This window comes from Diceros bicornis, chromosome 32 (genome assembly GCF_020826845.1).
Source record: "Diceros bicornis minor isolate mBicDic1 chromosome 32, mDicBic1.mat.cur, whole genome shotgun sequence".
Lineage (NCBI taxonomy): Eukaryota > Metazoa > Chordata > Mammalia > Perissodactyla > Rhinocerotidae > Diceros > Diceros bicornis.
The window spans coordinates 26,171,745-26,190,194 of record NC_080771.1 but is presented as its reverse complement, the minus strand read 5'-3'; the positions used below and the strand labels follow the sequence as shown (position 1 = coordinate 26,190,194).

At 38.1% G+C, this 18,450-nt stretch overlaps 1 long non-coding RNA gene across 1 annotated transcript; it reads left to right on the top strand.

Annotated features, from left to right (window-relative positions):
* The first annotated feature begins 6,344 nt into the window (after nt 1-6,344).
* LOC131396374 (uncharacterized) lies at nt 6,345-12,672 on the top strand. The gene is made up of 5 exons (XR_009216474.1): nt 6,345-6,455; nt 7,459-7,552; nt 10,784-10,925; nt 11,214-11,353; nt 12,299-12,672. It is a non-coding gene; the product is annotated as an uncharacterized LOC131396374 (long non-coding RNA).
* The last annotated feature ends 5,778 nt before the right edge of the window (nt 12,673-18,450 follow it).

Here is an 18,450-nt window from a genome sequence, read left to right as displayed (position 1 = left end):
TTGGATTGTCTTCACCCAGACACCTGCATAGTTTTCGCCCTCTCTTCTATCAAATCTTTACTCAAATCAGCTTCTGAGTGAAACCTTCCTTCACTACTCTCTCTATGTTTTCAACCCTCCCTGCACACACTCTTCCCTGCTTTATTTTTCTCCTTTGCCCTTCTCATCATTTAATGTATTATAATTTTACTTTTTTATCTTGTTTATTATTTGTCTCTCATCTCCAGATCACTCTTCGGTACTGTAAGAATATAAACTCCAAGAAAGCAATAATTTTAGCCTGTGTTGTTCACTCAGAACCCAGAAAAGTACTCAACAAATAATTGCTAAGTGAGTGAGAGAATTGATAAGTTAAAGAATAAGTGAATGAATGACAACTAGTGAGCTGAGGCTGGAGAGTTCGAGAGAGGCCAGATGACTCAGGGCTCCTAGGTCAGGTTATGGGATTTAGATCTCATTCTAAATGCAATGGCAAGTCATCAAAGGTTTTAAGTGGGGAACTATATGATCTAATTTATGTTATAAATTTATAATTTGTAACAAGAGTGATAACTGGAGGAAGCAGAGAGGATGCAGTAACCCAAAGTTGTCAGTGTCTCCAGTCAGAATGATGGTTGTAGAGCTGGAATAAAATGGGATTTTGTCAAGCTGGTGTGGTGCCATGGATGTCAGCAGGAGAGATTGCTTTAAGGATGAGGAAAATGTTCCAGATGTTCCCTGAAGATAGAGGGGGGTGTAGACTAAAGAAGTCTCATTGCATTTAATGACATGGAAGTCCTTGCTAACCTCAGCAGAGAGGGAGAAACATTAAGGCTACTCACAGAAGATAGGCTCTCAGGAAACCAACCTGAGAATGCATGGGAAATCAATAACATGGATATCTTGGCTTTGAGAAGAGATGGCAATGGTTTTTAAACCAAAGGTGTATTGGTCTTACATGGAGGTTGGAGGAAAACGGCTGGCATATCAAACCCTGTTCCCATCTTATGCCATCTTACAAACAACCCTCAATCCAATTCCACTCTTATTCTGGGCAAAATGCCCTTGAGAAATAGGAAGTAGGTTAACCTTCCCTAAGAAACTCATTCTACTGTTTAACCCTGGCTTTCCGAACTAATGCCCTTAAATCCTAGGTAAATCCTCCATACTGGCAGCTATTTTGGGACCATAATCTCTTCTCACTGCAGGATCAAAGCAACTTTCTCTTCAAATAGAGTCAAGTTTTGTTTTGCCTTTTTAGTACGTCGAATATAAAAGTTGAAATAAGGGCCTGAAAGGGTAATTGTATGTGATTATATTTCTTTATCACTAATTTCAAAAGCCCACATAAACCATAATTTGCTATGTCTTTGCAAATGTTATCTTGTATTGCTTATAATCCGTTAATTGTTATGTTGCTCAAATATTCTTGTAAATTTTCTGGATCTGCCTACTTACCTCATTTGAAAGTTACTCTTTCAGGTACACTTTCTTATAACCTTCAATCATCTCCTTGAGTTTTGATGTTACTAAATTATAGTATTTCAGAAAATGAAAGAAGAAAATCTGCAATAAGCAGTGATAGAGGTGTTCTGAGATCACTGATCAGTATACTCTCATATTGCACTTTCCTCACCCATATTTTAAACCGTATTTGTTACTCCCAAATTTTACCATGTCAGAAAGCTCACCATAAATTAATTTACCTCCTAATTAGAAGGCTCAATCATGTAAAAGGAAGATATTTTCAACACCTACAATTCTTAAATTGTTTGAATCAAATAAAAATAGCATGCACGTCCTTTTTCTATCTTATTAACTTCTGTGCCTGGCACATAATAGGTACTTAATGAATAGGTGTTCAATGAATGAATGAAAGAATTTCAAAAACTTTTGGCAGAATGTGTGATGGTCTAAATATTCTGATATTAAAGGAGAAAGGAAATCCTATGTGCATTTAAAGGTATGTGATTTGTTTAAATCAGTGCTATCCTACAGAAATTTCTAAGACGATGGAAATGTTTTACCTTGTGTTTTTTGTTATGGTATCCATTAGCCACATTCAGCTATTGAGAACTTGAAATGTGCCTAGTACACCTGAGGGATGGAACTTTTAAATTTTTTTCATTTTAACTAATTTAAATTTAAGTAGCCACATGTGGCTACCATAGTGGACAGTGCAGCTTTAAATGAATCAGTACACGCTTGGTCTGGATAAAGTATTTTGGTCCTTTTAAAAACCAAAATTATTTTCCTGATAGGCCCATACAATGTTAAAAATAAACTAATTCAAACACCAATTTGGGGTGTTTATACTTGTTTTAAACAACAGCGTCAACGACTGAGGCAGGAATAGAGTGGAGTTGGCTGGAGAAACACAGCCTCTGATGGCACCTCTCCTACAGTCCTCTGTCTCAGTGGTTCGTGCCTCTGCCTCAGGATTTACCATATTCACAAGATAATGTTTCTGCAAGCTCTGGCACTGAGTCTTCTTAATGTCCGTGGATCCACCTCCTAACGTGCCTGGCACACTTAAGTATCCGTGAATGCACACACAGCAATGTGTAGATGCTGCTTTATTCATTTAGATACAAGTAGGTCTATGCAGCCCAATAGTCAAATAACACACATTCATGGGCAGATCCATGATTGGTTACTACATATCCCAGATTAACGTGGGCAAAACCAATTTAAACTCATTGTCCCAATGTCCCCATCTGGGTTCTCACCCTCTTTCATTCTCAAAAGTATCAGTGTTTGGACTCTACCAAATCCCTACTCTTTATCAGCTCTCCAGAGCTATATTTGTTTGAATTGCTACATTTTGGAATAATCAATTTATTATTATTATTACAATTATTATTAAATTCTCCTTCTTGGTCTGATCATTGTAAGTGTATCTTAGAGGTGTGTCTTGATTAACTGCAGTATGTTCTTATTAAGTAAAAGAAAATAATATTGAACTATAAAAGCCACTTGGTTTCCATAAAAATTAAAGAGCTTCACTTAAGTCATAATTAAAAAGGAATTATGTATGGAATTAAGACTGGATGATTAAATTAAACTGCTGCCACCCCATGTGTTGCCAAGAACACAAGAACAAATTGAGAAATCACTTCAAAACCAGGAACAATGTGCTTATACTTGAGGATGCCCCTAACCCTGCCCATGCCCAAGTTACCTGGCAGATCAGACCAGAATTAGAATTCCTGTGTTGAACATTGTTCAAGCTAATTTGAAATGTAATTGCATAATCACATCAATATAGTCAAAGAAATGTGGTTTTTACAGACAAGGTATAATCATTTTCTAATTACCAATTAAGAACTCTCCACAGTTTATTAAAAAAAAAAAGCTTAGAATTGTTTGGTGAATTACAGTATGTGAATTAACCCAATTGCCCTCTGGAAGTCCTCAGGTGATAGAAATACAAATGATTTACTGTGAAACTCTAGCTCTAATTAGTATCCTGAAACCAAAATTCATGCCCCCGTGCTTTATACATCTCATCTTCACTACCGGTTTATTTCATCCAAGTTCCAGGGGAGAACAATATTGATTCCAGTGGCTCTGAGCAATTGCTTTGTTGTAACTGCCAGAGAAGGACCAACCTTTGTAAACACCAGTTATTCAAAAATGGTCCATTTGCGCAATGAAGTTTAAAGTACAGCTTAAGAGTGCCTGAGAAGCCTGTTAAAATAGTGGCCTATATTTATATAATACATGGGCATTGGATGAGCAGTCAGAACACCTGGGTTCTGGCCCAGCTCTCATTCTTATCACCGAGCCTCCCTCTTAAACTTTCTGAACCCCAGGTTCCTCATGTACAAACTCAGAATTACCCCAGAACTACATATCACACAAGGTTAGAGGGGCAAATAGATGAAATAAAGTATGTGGAAGTGCTCTATAAAATGAGTCTCACTATGTACACATAATTAAATATCTAAGGTATTCTTTGAATAGAATTATATTATAATGATATAAGTCCTTTCTCTAGGAATCAGAATGCTCAGTGGAATTGATAAATATCCACTAATAGCCTGATGGGTCTCCGTTTCCTCTGCCCTGAAAAGCTCTGTAAGGGATCTATCTCTGATCTTCAGTCTCCAACCCAGCCCTCTAACCTCCCACCCCTGGTAGTTTCAAAATCTGCCCCCAAAAAATCTAGCTTTGTGTTTTCTCCTGGATGGATCTTTATTCCCTATGCACCTCAAGACTGCAGGATATCACTCGACATCTCAAAATATTTTGAACAAGATTCCTAGCTCCCACTACATGTCAGAACCAGCACAAAATTTCCAGGGGAAAAAAAAAGTCCCTGCTATTGCTACCATTATATCCGCCCTGCATGACCAAGAAAAGCTTTGCTGGTTACTCTTTTCCCCAAGAGAGGATTGCTGCCTGTGCAAGCTCCCAGTTCACACTCAGAATCAGGAAATGCCCCTCCTCCAAATTAAAAAAAAAATTAAAAAGCTAGTATTCACTACCTCACCTCTGATATGTTCTCCTCTCCTTGGAATTTTAGTTCATCTAATGCTTGTGCCTCCACAGCTCTCTGATATCTTCAAAATATTTTCTTATTTAATTAGGCTTTTTTTTTTGCAATGGGCACACTTGCCCACTGGGTTCTATTACATCATACCTGGGAGTGGAAGTCATATCGACCTCTTTTTAATTCTGGTCTAATATATTTTGCACATGTCCTTTAAGTAAGTTTTAAAATTAAACCTCGACTCTACTTAAACTTTGGAGGCCAACTTTCTAATGAATAGTATGTTTAACGTCGAATCCTAATTGACGGTTTTTCGGAAAATTTTATTATTTCAGCAGATTTTCTAGTGCACATAAGTTGACATCAGAAGTGGTTGGCTTTGTTCTTATGCTCTGTAGAACGGCAACTCACGGGTTCATCTAAAAGGTTCTTTCTGGGGCCGGCCAGGTGGTGCAAGCAGTTAGGTGTACGCACTCCGCTGCAGCAGCCCGGGGGTTCGCCGGTTTGGATCCCGGGCGCGCACCGTCGCACTGCTTGGCAAGCCATGCTGTGCCAGTGTCCCATATAAAGTGGAGGAAGATGGGCACGGATGTTAGCCCAGGGCCAGTCTTCCTCAGCAGGAAAAAAAAAAAGAGGAGTATTGGCAGATGTTAGCACAGGGCTGATCTCACAAAAAAAAAAAGATTCTTTCCGACATTGCATTAGACAAGATATTAATCACAGGATTATTTTAAGACTATACAACACCTTTTCCATAGAAATGAAAATAAAATTGAATATATTGCTTATGCGTTATTAAACATTGTGTGGTAATTCCCTCCACACATTTAATAAAGAAATATAAGTAGGGAGAAGTAAAGTAAATTCCCCAAGAGTACAGAATTACCTGATGGAAAAGTTAAAAAATAAATTAACCCAGGTTTCAAGGTTAATGGCTAGCTCCTACCTCTATTTGACTCAATAAATGCCCCCACACACACACACAAAATTAACGATTCAGTCCTTCTAGTGTGGATAAGTAATGTGTTTTGGTCCAGTCCCATCAAATTGTTAACTCCAAAACTCCAAGTGTGATCAGCAAAAGGAAAAGGTAAGAGAAAACCACGGTCTTGAACTCTGTAACAAGTCAATAGTTACAGCAAGATCCGGAAACAGGAAACAATAAGAACACTATTCAAGGTGCTAAAGCATTTCCCACCAATGGAGAACAATTTAAAACTTACTGACTCATAAAGAGTTACTTATAAGAAGAATCCCTCCTCTTTAATGTTGGGTGTATATCTGAAGAGTCCACAAATGAATCACTGTCAGATGCCCCACAGGCAGGAACACAAAGGAGCCTCAGACAGCTGCAGACACACAGGTAAGCAAGGGCGCCACTGGAACAGCCTCAAGTGCTTTGCTCAGTACAACTATTTATTTAATGAGATAAAATAAATATCAGGTCACGAAAAAAAACACTTTGTATTATCTTCACTTTGTATTATCTAGGAAATTGCTTGTGGAAATAGTACAAAAGAAAACCAGATAACACAGGTTTTAATTCCAGCTTTGTCAATAGCTAGCGGTGTGAATGTTAGCAGGTCTAGATTTTTTTTTTTTTTTGAGTCTCTATTTATTTGTTTGTAAAGTAGGAATAATGTACATTTTCCCTAGTTACGTGTGAGATGCAAATGAGAGCAAATCTGAAACAACTTGTGAACTACATATCACTACACGTAAATTAAAAACTTAAAATACGAGAAATTAGTTGTTTTCATAGAATTGTAGACCTGTCCAAACCAAAGTCACTTTTATCTATGTTGATTTTTTCTTCTCTGTACTACAAATATACAAGTAGGAAGAAAATCAAATGGAATGCAGAGATTTTTAGTGGAGTTAGTCACTCCTGCCGGTTCCTCTGTTCCTGGCAAAGAGAGAGTTCCCTTGACCAACACCTGGATTTAAACATTTCACTAATGGCAAAATAACTCATTCTCAGGTAATGCTAGATCCACTAGGTATAAATATGTTTACAGCGAGAGTGATATGCAGTTTTGTGGTGTCATCAAGTGTAACTAAGGTACTTCTAGAAAGCACAAGTTGGTCTTTGTTGGAATAACAAAAAGGAGGACAGAATATCTAGAAGATAAAAAAGAAGTGAGGTAGTTGGCAGCTAAAAATAGGTGCTGTTTCAATGCAAGCTTGTGAAAAATAAAGTAGAAACACCAAAGTGAGGCCTTGGAAAGACATTTCAGCAGTAACAGACCAGGGGTTTGGGTGAGGGGCTGATGTGGTTTTACTTTTATGTTCTGCTAACAATTGGCATGAATTACTTTAGGGCAGAGTTCAAACCATAAAAACACAGTACATTTATTCCCTCTAAGAGGATTATTGAACTTTTACTGAAAACCTGACTCGTTCATAGCATGCTAGCTATTTTGTCTTTAGAGTCTCAGATAGACCCAGAAGTAAGGCAAAATATTTTTTTCAAGAAAATCATCATGATAATATGCAAAAAGATAAAAGCAAATTCACACGGCTTTACACTGATCTGTGGTTATGGAAATAAAGTAAAGGGGGCGGCCCCATGGCGTAGTGGTTAAAGTTCGGCACACATGACTTCAGCAGCCCGGGTTCATGGGTTTGGATCCCAGGCTTGGACACACACCACTCACCAGCCATGCTGTGGCAGCAATCCACATACAAAATAGAGGAAGATTGGCATGGATGTTAGCTCAGGGATAATCTTTCTCAAGCAAAAAAAAAAAAAAGAGAAAGATTGGCAACAGATGTTAGCTCAGGGCTAGTCTTCCTCAGCAAAATAAATAAATAAAGTAAAAACAAGTTGTTTCTGAGGCACATTTACAGCTGTTCTCTGACACCTTATTCCTCTTCTCCAAGTCTTAGAAATTAGAATTGGCCATCTGGTTTTGGTTTGGGAGTGGTGTGTCTAACTTGCTAGTGGAAGAACTTAACTGCTGGTTCTCATCTTTCCAACACAGCCTTCGTTGCCCCCAGGGTTTGTGAAGGCTCCAGGCTGAGCCACACATGGAGGACACCCACCCTGGAGCCTTCCAAATCTGCAATGAACTTCGTGTAAGTGAAAAATAAATACTTACTCTTTTAGGCCATCAGAATTTGGGGATTGCCTAGCTTTTAATTTGGTTCTTAAGGGGTCACCACTAAAAACCTTAAAATATAAATCTTAGTCTAACATGAACTCAGAGAATGAGCAGTCAGGAAAATTATATTACAAGATGGGAAGATGACAAGCCACATTATGAAGTAGCAAAATATTTGGTAAATAATCACGTCTGACCACTTTTGAGACAGTTCATGTACCTAATCCTATTGGAGCTGTACAGGGAGTAATTGGAAAACAGAACGTTAATAGCATGAGTTGTTTATTATTGGATGCATCTGATAAAGTGCTTCAAGAGAGTTTAGATGAGAAAAGAATTTCCATTTGTAAGCACGAATAAAAGAATAGAGAGTCCAGAGATTCTAGGATTTGTAAAGTCAGAAGTGGCAACAGAACCTCATCCCCAGCTGGCAAAAGATTAAAGTGTAAAGCCTTTCTTTTTTCCTTTTTCTCATCTTAATTAGTTTTTTCCCACATTGACTTAACAGCAAAATTTGACATAGTGGATCATTCCCTCAAAATACTTTCTTCACTTGCCTTCCAGTTCACCCCACTTTCCAGTTTTCCCTCCTTCCTCACTGATCACTCATTTCAGATTCCTTTATGATTCTTCCCCATCTCCCTGACCTCTGAACACTGTAGGGCCACCAGGCTTTGTCCAAGGACATCTTCTATATCCATATGTACATTCATTCCTTGGAGATCTCATGGCTTTCCAATACCGTGTGTATACTGACAGTTCCCAGCTCTGCCCAAAATTCTAGCTGTCTACTTCACATGTCTACTTGGATTGCAAATTGACGTCTCAAACTTTCTGTGTCCAAAACTGAATGCCTCCCCAAACAAACAAACACCTAATCCCCCAATCCTGGTCTTCCAACGGACTCATTTTAGTAAACGGAAATCCCAAGCCTTCTAGTTTCAATGCTATAAACTTCCCCTGAGTGACCCTGCAACAGCGGGCAGCAGCCCCTCAGGTTCTTGATTTCTTTAGAAACTCAGTATAGAGGCTAGAATCAACAACATCTAAAAATACCTAATTTTCCTTCCAGGACTAAAGAATATGATGTCTATTTTATATTCCAGCACGGGCTTCAGAGTTCAATACAAAGATAGACATTTGTACCCTTGAGCAAGTATCACTCTTTGGATCACTTGAAACATGTCACAAGGCCTACCTTTGGCTCAGCAAATCAGCTACTAATGACCCTACTCTTTCTGTGATGTTTTTTCCTGACACCGGGAGAATTATTCTTCCTAATATTTCAAGATTCCCCACACTCATGTTTTAAGATGTTTTTGCAAATTCCCCTGTACTAGTTTTAAGGTTAGACTTCCATTTCATAATTCATATTGCAGTGTAAGGAAAACTAAATCCTCTTACAGATCATGTGTCTACAACCTAAATACCATCATGGCTGAATGTAACCAACTTAGAAATATAAGTAAAGATATGCTCCTAGAATTTAGTAATACGACTAACAGCGTCTCATAGATGATATGCTCTGATAGATAGGTACTTAACATTACTTGGAAGATCTCAATCGTAAATCTTATCTTTTTTACTAATGGACTGCCTCACAATAAAATAGGAAACAGAATTCAGAACTAAAGGAGACATTTTAGTCACTCCTTCTCTTCCTGTTCATAATGGATTTTCTTCCATGTTGCCAGTTCAGTATATGTTTTAGCTTAATGTACTTGGATATCAGTAAGTCTAAACTCAAGTGCATTTTTCGTTAGCACTAAGGAAAAGGAAGGTAAGGAAGCCTGGAGATGCCCAGGCTTCCTTTAGAGTTAGCCACCCAAGCAGACCAAGCCAGAGTCCATCCAGTTATGCTGGCTGCCCTGCATATAAATCCCCCTTTATGCACTGTTTGCCATGAACACTGCTGTACTGGAATCAGCGACCTAGAAATGCACATCCATTGCAAGCAAGTTGAAATAAACAAACCTCACTTGCACCCTGTAGTTGTCATGGTGGTATGTGCCCAATATACTCAGTGCTTAACAAGAAAATGGGATGTGAATATCCATTTGTCCCAATTCTGGGCTTCATTAGGGTAATTATAAATCAGTGCCCCTGGTGTGAATGGAATGCATGATGCTCAAAATGATGCTCATTTGGGAGAACCATTATATTCATTTTATAACCATCTCATTCACATAAAAAAAGTCCTTCCTTTCATTGGTCTGGGAAAACAGCCCATCTAACCCTCTCTCAAATGTTGAACTAGTGGAAACATTTTATTCTAATACGCTGTCTTGGTATTTCCACCTTTAAAGCTCAAACATTTTCCTTTTATGTGCACTCATGCACTGCTGACATGCACATCCCTGTGTATCCCTTTGTCATATCAGGGTCATGGCAGCTGACCTTTTAAACAATCTATATAGAGCTGCAGCAAGTTTGGAGAAACAGACTGATGCAGCTAGTAAACAGGAATTGAGAAATTCATCTTCTGTGAGCTAGTGAAATCCATTTAATGTTTTGTTTCCTTTTTACTGTCCTCAATCATTTATTTTACATATCAAACACAAACTGGTTTGTTGCATTTCTCTGGCAGCTAGAGGGAAGTTAACATACAAGTTACTCCATTATTCACTGCCTTCTCCTATACCTCTAGTGATGGATCTCAGGAGAATCAGTTCTGGGAATTTTACTAGATGTGGTCCTGAGAGGACCCATCACCATGGCCTTTCTCCATGTGTTTGCCTTTTTTGTTTTATAGGCAAGCTAAGCCCCACAGAAAAACTCCTTCCGTAATGAGTGGGCTTTTTCCATGGACCCGTAGTGTACTGCAGCATTTTAAAGACATTAAACCCTTGGCTTTTTCATTATGATTTAATCTTACACAAATGGAAACATTGCTCCAAATTAACTCTAGTTTCTTAAAGATATTTGGTCATTTTATTTCCATAATATCTTCTTTAGTGCAGAGCATTGAGTAGGGGTTATATAAATATTGGAAGAATAAAGAATGAGTAAGTAAATGAGTGAACAAATTGTTGTTGACTTCTGGAATGTTCCATTTCTCATTTTCTTCAGGAATATTCTGTTTTACTCACTGGGTGTGTGTGTGAGATTGTGTCCACATACACATATATCTGTAAATTATTTCATATTTTTACCTCCTACTATAGTCTGGTTCTAATCTGCAACACTCTCTGCATTTTATCTTGAGTGACAGCTTGCCAGCCTCCTCATCCTCATCCTCAGTTCCAATCAGCCCTTTCTAGAGTCTCTATCCAGCTTCTTTATGGATTCCAAAGGCAGAGGAAGCCAAGTCCTGGAGATTCAAGTAAAGTATGACATGAGCTCAGTAGGTAAGAGGGATGAGAGCATTGGAAAGAGGGAAAGATAGCTATAAAAATAGTTCCCATAAAACTTTTGCTATATGCAGTCATCACTATACTAACACTTTTCCATTGTATAGCCTTTTTGTCCCCAAATTATTTCTGTAGGTGTCAATTAATTAAAGCTTACTGTGTTTTGAGTCATATCACTTGATTTTGTTTGTGCTACCCGAAAATTGTCATATGAACCAAATACTGGACTTTCACTAGCCATATTTCTGAAGTAATTTGAGCCAAGTCTCAATTTTCCATTTCCAGAATTTTATTCCTATTAATAAAAGACACTGCATCACAAGAGTAGAGTGGGGAGAGGAGACACGCTTCTATTCTGCATGTGTCAAAACAGGATTTAGAGTCCTTTAACGCAGTGAGAAAGGACCAAGTGCTCTGTCAAGCAGGTAGGAATACTTTAAAACATTTTTATTCTCAAACAAATATGAGAGAGTCTTTTCCCTAAAATGTAAGAAAAGGAATATAAATTGAATTGTTGATTTTACTGCACAGAGAACTGTCCCATAAGAACAATTATACATAAACTTCCAAAAGTCTTGTCCCCCCCACCATGCAATAACCCCATTTAATTAAAGTTGCTGTCTTTGATTTTCAAATACTTTTTTTAGAAATAGAAACATGAACCCAACAAATAAATAGCCAAATTTAGATGATTTGAATGCATTTGGAATGTTGAGAATCTATTTACATTTTAATAAGACATTTCCTCAGTGCAGGTCTTAGATAAATCTCCATAGAGATGAGGCTAGGACACAAAATTAAGAAGAAAGAAGCACCCTTGACAATTTGGAGAAAAGGAAAGATAAGCAGAGTGGTGTTTAATAGAAACAGATGTAAATGTAATCCCTTTAGGAAGAAAAATGCTGTACAAATATAACATAGGAGGAGGAGAAATGGCTTTAGACACATATAATGGAAAAACCTGGGGAGCTTTGAGAACTCAAGCTAAGAATGAGTTCATAACTCAGACTCTCTTCTAATTCACAGCCCAAAAACTGGTGTGTTATGTGGATAACTTGAAGAAAGTCATAGTGTTAAGCATAATATGTTATTTATGAGAAAGATTAACAAAAGTTTCTGAAAGTGGCAATGGAGGGCTGAAAAAAGGAAGATTTATCAGCCTAAAAATGTATAAATCATATATATAGTCAAGGATACATATGCTGGTTGGCACATCTCTAATGTGTGATCACTGAAACGAGGGGCCAATTTGTTTGAACTATATTCAGTTAGTTGCCTGTTTGCAAAAGTGGTTAAATAATACATTACTAAAACCCATCATATAGATAACATCTCTGACACTTGGGTCACCATGGTAATAGGTGCTTAAGTTTTTCAGGAACTGAAAATCAACTCCTCGTCCAGTTCAGGCCAGTTAAGACCACTAACTCATCAACCAGGCCTGCTCAGATGACCAATAGGTGATCCTTTGACATCAAGGAGCTGAAAACTCCACCCTCAGATCATGGTAATGCTGCCATTTTGTGAACATGCATCCTATGAAGAGCTATGAAGCTTGACTATGCTTGCGCAGATCATCAATTACCTCACTTCTCCTTACCTCCAACCATCTATTCCCACACTTCAGACTACCCTGCCACCTTATCCCATAAATACCCCTAATTCCCATTTTTCAGAGAGGTGGATTTGAGATTCCTTCTCCTATCTCCTCACTTGGCTGCTTTATGAATAAAAACTCTTTCTCTGCTGCAAACTTGTCATCTCGGTGATTTGTATAATCATGCAGCAGGCAAAATGAACCTGGTTTGGTAACACCAGTGACAATTGTTTTCTATTCCAGCAAGAAGGATTTGAGTCAACCTTAAGGAAAACTTATTAACTGAAGGTTGAGCATTAAAATGTGTCAATGGAAGTCATAGAATTCTATTAACTCCTTTTTTTTTTAATGACCACCTATAGTTCTGCAATGCCTTGCATAGCTTGCAGTAGTATAAAATAGACCTAGAGTTACAATCCACCATCAGCTGATAAATGGTCAATGGTTAAGTCACAAGGGAGAAAACAGGGTAGGAGAAAAATGTCTCCAGTACACATTGAGCCAGAACAGCACTCTTTCACTCTTCAAGGATATTCTCTCTACCTCTAAGAAATATTTCCCCTCCTTATGTTTTATGTTTTCCTCAATTTTAAGGAATTAAGACTGTGACTCAAGTCCTCCACCTTGCTCTTTAAAAAAAAAAAAGAAGTAAGCAGAGATGCTGTCAAGGAAAACCTTTACCTGAGGAGAATTCAGAGGCGCAGGTATGCAAATCTTCTTTCCTAAAAATAAAGAATAAAAAGTAGCAATTCTGACTCTTCTAAATCTTGATCCTTTAGCTCTATGTCTCAGGCAAGAACCTGAACAGAACTCTAAACATGTCTCTCAAAGCCCAACCACACCATTGATAATTATTACAAATAATTGTAAACGGCTTCACAGTGAATCAACTAATCTCAGTGATTAAACTAATCCAAGGCTGTGAAAGCTTTAAATAACTCTTCATAAAGGTTAAGTAAAATTTCTCCACCAATACTTTTATTCTACATAGTTGTGGTTATAGTGTGGCACAAAAGCAACTTCTTCAGCTAGTTCAGTTGCAGGGAGAGTGGCAGAGCTGCATAATGTGGGATATAGCCTCCATCTGAATCCACCAGCAAGCCATGCTTTCTGCCTCTTAATACAGGCACAGCGAGAAGAGATTATTTAGAGGAGAAAGACAACTGCAGGGCGAAGCAAGCTGAAATGTTCCCTGAACTAACAAGTAAAGGATCAGCATTTTGTGAAGCATATTATAGATGTGCAAAGACTTTAGTACAAACAAATTTATTTTTTAAAAATATTCAAGTTAACTTCGAATATACACAGATTCAGAGTAAATTCTCTACATGTGATCATTATTATGATGATTATTATTGTAAGAAGGTTCAGAAACTCTAAAGGAATTATTTCAACATCACCATAAAATCTTGCATTAAAAACTTCATCCCTACATTTTCAAATATATAGTAGATGTTATCTACCATAAAGTGAGATATGGGTATCCAGGATGGACCAAACAAAGCAAAGAGCACCACTTCTAGAATCCGTATTAACAGAGATTCTCTCTCTCATTTAGTTGTTTTTCTTAAATATTCTGAGTTGCTTTGAACAGATCTTCATATTTCCATGGTAGTTTAATTAATGGTATTGTATATCTGCTGTGTCTAGGATGTTGTTAGTTATCATAAGCAGTTGTGGGGAAAGCAAATGGCATTTAAGATGAGAGTTTACCCACAAGAGCCTAGATGGAGACACCACACACACACACACTCACCAGTTGTGTGCTTCCATGTAAACAGTCCAACTGTAATATCATCAGTTTTGCCTAGAGGGCTGGGAGTGGGAATGGGAAGGGTTTCTTAGTTAAGGTACATGGTAAAACAAAAGGCAGGGCCTGTGGTGAACCACAAAGAGAAAGGTCAAAGGAGACTTCTGTGACTTCTGTGACTGGAAGCAGGAGCAGCTGCACTGAGGGAGGAGTTCACAAGGCTGGTTTTGGACATCCTCAGTTAGTGGCTGGACAAAGAGCTACCTCACAGGGACCTGATGCTGCCAGTCTCTGATCAACGGAAAGCTCTGAGCTGAGGAGCCAAGAGGTTCCTGCAAATGGAGGAGTGCTTGAGACCATGAGAGTGTCAGCCCAATGGGTTTATTATCTCACAAAATGAGACATCACAACATAATTTCTACCACATAGATTTTCCTTCCTGTTTACACAGTCTAGGGAAATCTAAAAATTTAACACTTGACTGCATATATGCAATGTATGCACCTTGGTTCAGCCTATTCAAGAAATTGTCATTTCCATTCGCACCTCTTTGCCACTCCTTCCTCTCTGTTTCCAATAACAATCTCATTCTGAAGTTCTCCCCCCAGAATGAAGGGGAGGACGACTATCCTCTCCCCACTCTGGGTCCTTTATGGCTAGGCTACAAATTAAATTGACATGAGGGGCCGGCCCTGTGGCTTGGCGGTTGAGTGCGCGCGCTCCGCTGCTGGCGGCCCGGGTTCGGGTCCCAGGCGCACACCAACGCACCGCTTCTCCGGCCATGCTGGGGCTGCGTCCCACATGCAGCAGCTAGAAGGATGTACAGCTATGACATGCAGCAATCTACCGGGGCTTTGGGGGGAAAAAATAAATAAATAAAATCTTTAAAAATAAATAAATAAATTGACATGAGACCAATAGCAGGAGAATAACAAACAAAGCCTTATAACATGTATACACGAGGGAGACCCACTGGGTAAGTCAGCAAAATGGCAGAGGTTCTCTTCTTAAATAGATTCAGCTAAAGACAAAGGAGGATGTTGGGGGTGGGGGGAGTCAGCTATGGGAGATTACCAGAAAAGCACAGTAAACAAAAGTAAGGTTATTATGCAGATTTAAGGCCTCACCTTCCACATTGACAAGTTTCTAGAGATGAGGTCATCTCCCCTCTTCCCAGTACAGAAAGGGAGATACCTTTACAAATGGAGATTTCCCTTACAAATGTAAATGTTTGGTAAACAGAATTTTGATAAGAATGGGCTTAGCAAGGACCCTCCCAGTCTATCAATACCCAGAGTTATCTATGGTGATGGTTTGTCCTGCAGACAGGCCTCTTATCTTAAATTCTTTTAGGCACTTTGGGGGAAGATCAAATGTCCTTCTTGATTCTTCTGAGCCCTTATTGTCTTCAACTCAAAATAATCAGCATACCAGAGTGGCACATCTTGGGGTGGCCTGCCCTGAACCCCATCAAGAACAAGAGCCGTGCCCAGCAGATTGCCTGATTCATATTCCCCACAAAGATTATGGGAAAGTGGCCAGAATGATTAATACTGATTAAATACCTGTTGTGGTCTTTAGAAATCACTAAGGAAAATATCACATATAGGGCTATCACCAAATATTTCAATTTGGTAGTTACAAGTTATAGGCTTCTTATCAAAATGTTTTTTCTCTTCCTAGAGAGATACTTAAACCAAGATTCCTAATTCATATTCATCTTTCCTCAAAAATCAGTTGCTCTTCATGGACAGCACAAATTAAACATGTCACAAACAAAAAAAAATTAGCTGCTTTTAACAAGCGGTGCTGATCAAGTTGGAAAGGACTTTTGATACGGGCTAGCTCCTTCCTGCCCTTGTCACCTCCCTTCCCCAGCTCAGTGGAGAGCTGCGAAAGTGCCATGTTGCTAAGCAACTCCAAAAAGATTTTTTAACCTTATTAATTTAATTAATTAATTAAAGAATTCTGAAAGGCCCTTGGACAACATGGACATATCCTGTCCAACAAAGGCAGGGGAAATACTCACAATCAGCAGCAGGACACAGTATGAAGACCAATCGCAGAAGAAGCCGGGTAGACACTGTTTATAAAGGCAAGATTTCCTGCCATTTGTGACAATATAGATGGAACTTGAGGGCACTGTGCTAAATGAGATAGGTCAGACAGACAAAGACAAATACTGTATGATATCACTTATAGGTAGAATTTTAAAAAGCTGAACTTGTAAAAACAGAGAGTAAAATGGTGGTTATCAGGCAGGGGTGGGAGAACTGGGAAGATGTTGTTTAAGCGTTCAAACATGCAACTAGTAGATAAATAAGTCCTGGAAAGCTAATGCACAGCACAGAGATTATAGTCAACAATATTATATTATAAACTTCAAAGTTTCTAAGAGACTAGATCCTACTTGTTCTAACCACAGAAAAGAAATGATAATTATTTGATGTGATAGAGGTATTAGCTAACATGCAATATATAAATGTACCAAATCAACACATTGTACAGCTCAGACTTATCCAATGTTATATGTCAATTATATCTCATTTAAAAAAATTAAAAATAAAATATAAAAGGGGGCCAGCCCCATGGCCTAGTTGTTAAGTTTGGCATGCTCCGATTCGGAGGCCTGGGTTCGGTTCCTGGTGCAGACCTACACCACTTGGCGGCACCCCACACATAAAATAGAGGAATATTGGCAACAGATGTTGGCTCAGGGCGAATCTTCCTAGGCAAAATTAATTAATTAAATATAAAAAAAGATACAGAACCAAAGGAATAAGAAAAAAGGTCGAAGTATACATAGCCAACTCATACCACATACCCTGTACAGAGAGCATAGCCACAATTGACTTCTGAAAATGTCACATTTTGGGAGAGTATCATCTTGTAAGAACCCAGATATCCAATTTATTTCTGAAACTTTCCAGGCTTTGCCATTTTTCAGCAAACACTCTCTTAAGGTCTTAAGTAGACCTTAAGCCGACTGAACAGGCAGAAGGAGTGCCCCTTCTCTAGGCAGGCCCTCTCTCCAGTCCCGTCTCCCACTCTCCTCATGCTGCTTGAATTCAGTGAGTGACGCTTCCTCTTTTTGCTGTTGCTGTGTTTTATTTCGTTTTCCTGAGTACTTATTTTGTGCTTTATTCAATTAAAGTAAATGTATGTAAAATACTTTACTGATAAAAATAGAATCAATTGTTTTAGTTTCTGCTTCTATCACTGTCAGAAAGCAATCACTATCATTTTGTGCATCAATTTTGCACGTTTTTGGCACCTTTCATTCCTTTGTGTAGACCCAATTTTCCGTCTGCTATCATTTCTATTATACTTGAAGAACTTCCTATAGCATTTCTTGTAGTACAGGTCTGCTGGTGACAAATCTTACACAATTTTTCTCAAAAAATCTTTATTTTGCCTTTATTTTTGAATGGTATTTTTGGTGGATTTAACATTCTAACTTACAGGTTTGTTTTTCTTTTCTTTCAGCACTATGAAGATGTAATTCCATTGTCCTCTGACTTGCATAGTTATAGAGGAGACATCTGAAATTATTCTTATCTTTATTGCCCAATATGTATAGTATCTTTTATCTCAATTGCTTTTAAGACTTTTTTTTCTGATCACTGGTGTTCATAAATTTGATTATGATGTGACTCCATCTGTTTCCTTTTTTTTGCATTTATCCTGCTTGGCTAGGTTCACTGAACCTTCTAAATCTGTGTGTTTGTAGAGTTCATTAATTTTGGAAATTTTTCAGCCATTATTTATTCAGAAATTCTTTCTGATCCCATGTTTTCTGGGACATCAATTAAATGTAAATTAGACCATTTGACATTGTTGCACAAATCACTGTGTCTCTGTTCTTTTTTTATGTGCTTACTTTTCTCTGTGCTTCATTTTATATAATTTCTTTTTATACATCTTCAAGTTCACTGATCTTTCCTTTTCAATGGATGCTCTTAGTCCCAGCCAGTAAAATTTTCATTTCGTATATAGTACTTTTATATTCATTGGTTCATGGTTTATTTTTATATCTTCCATTCCTTTCTAATTATGTTTAAAGTGAAGATTTTAAACATAATGATTTAAAATAACTGTTTTGAAGCCCTTGAGCTAATTCCATCGCCTTTGCTATTTCTAAGTACATGTCTATTGCCTGATTTTCTCTTGGGTAA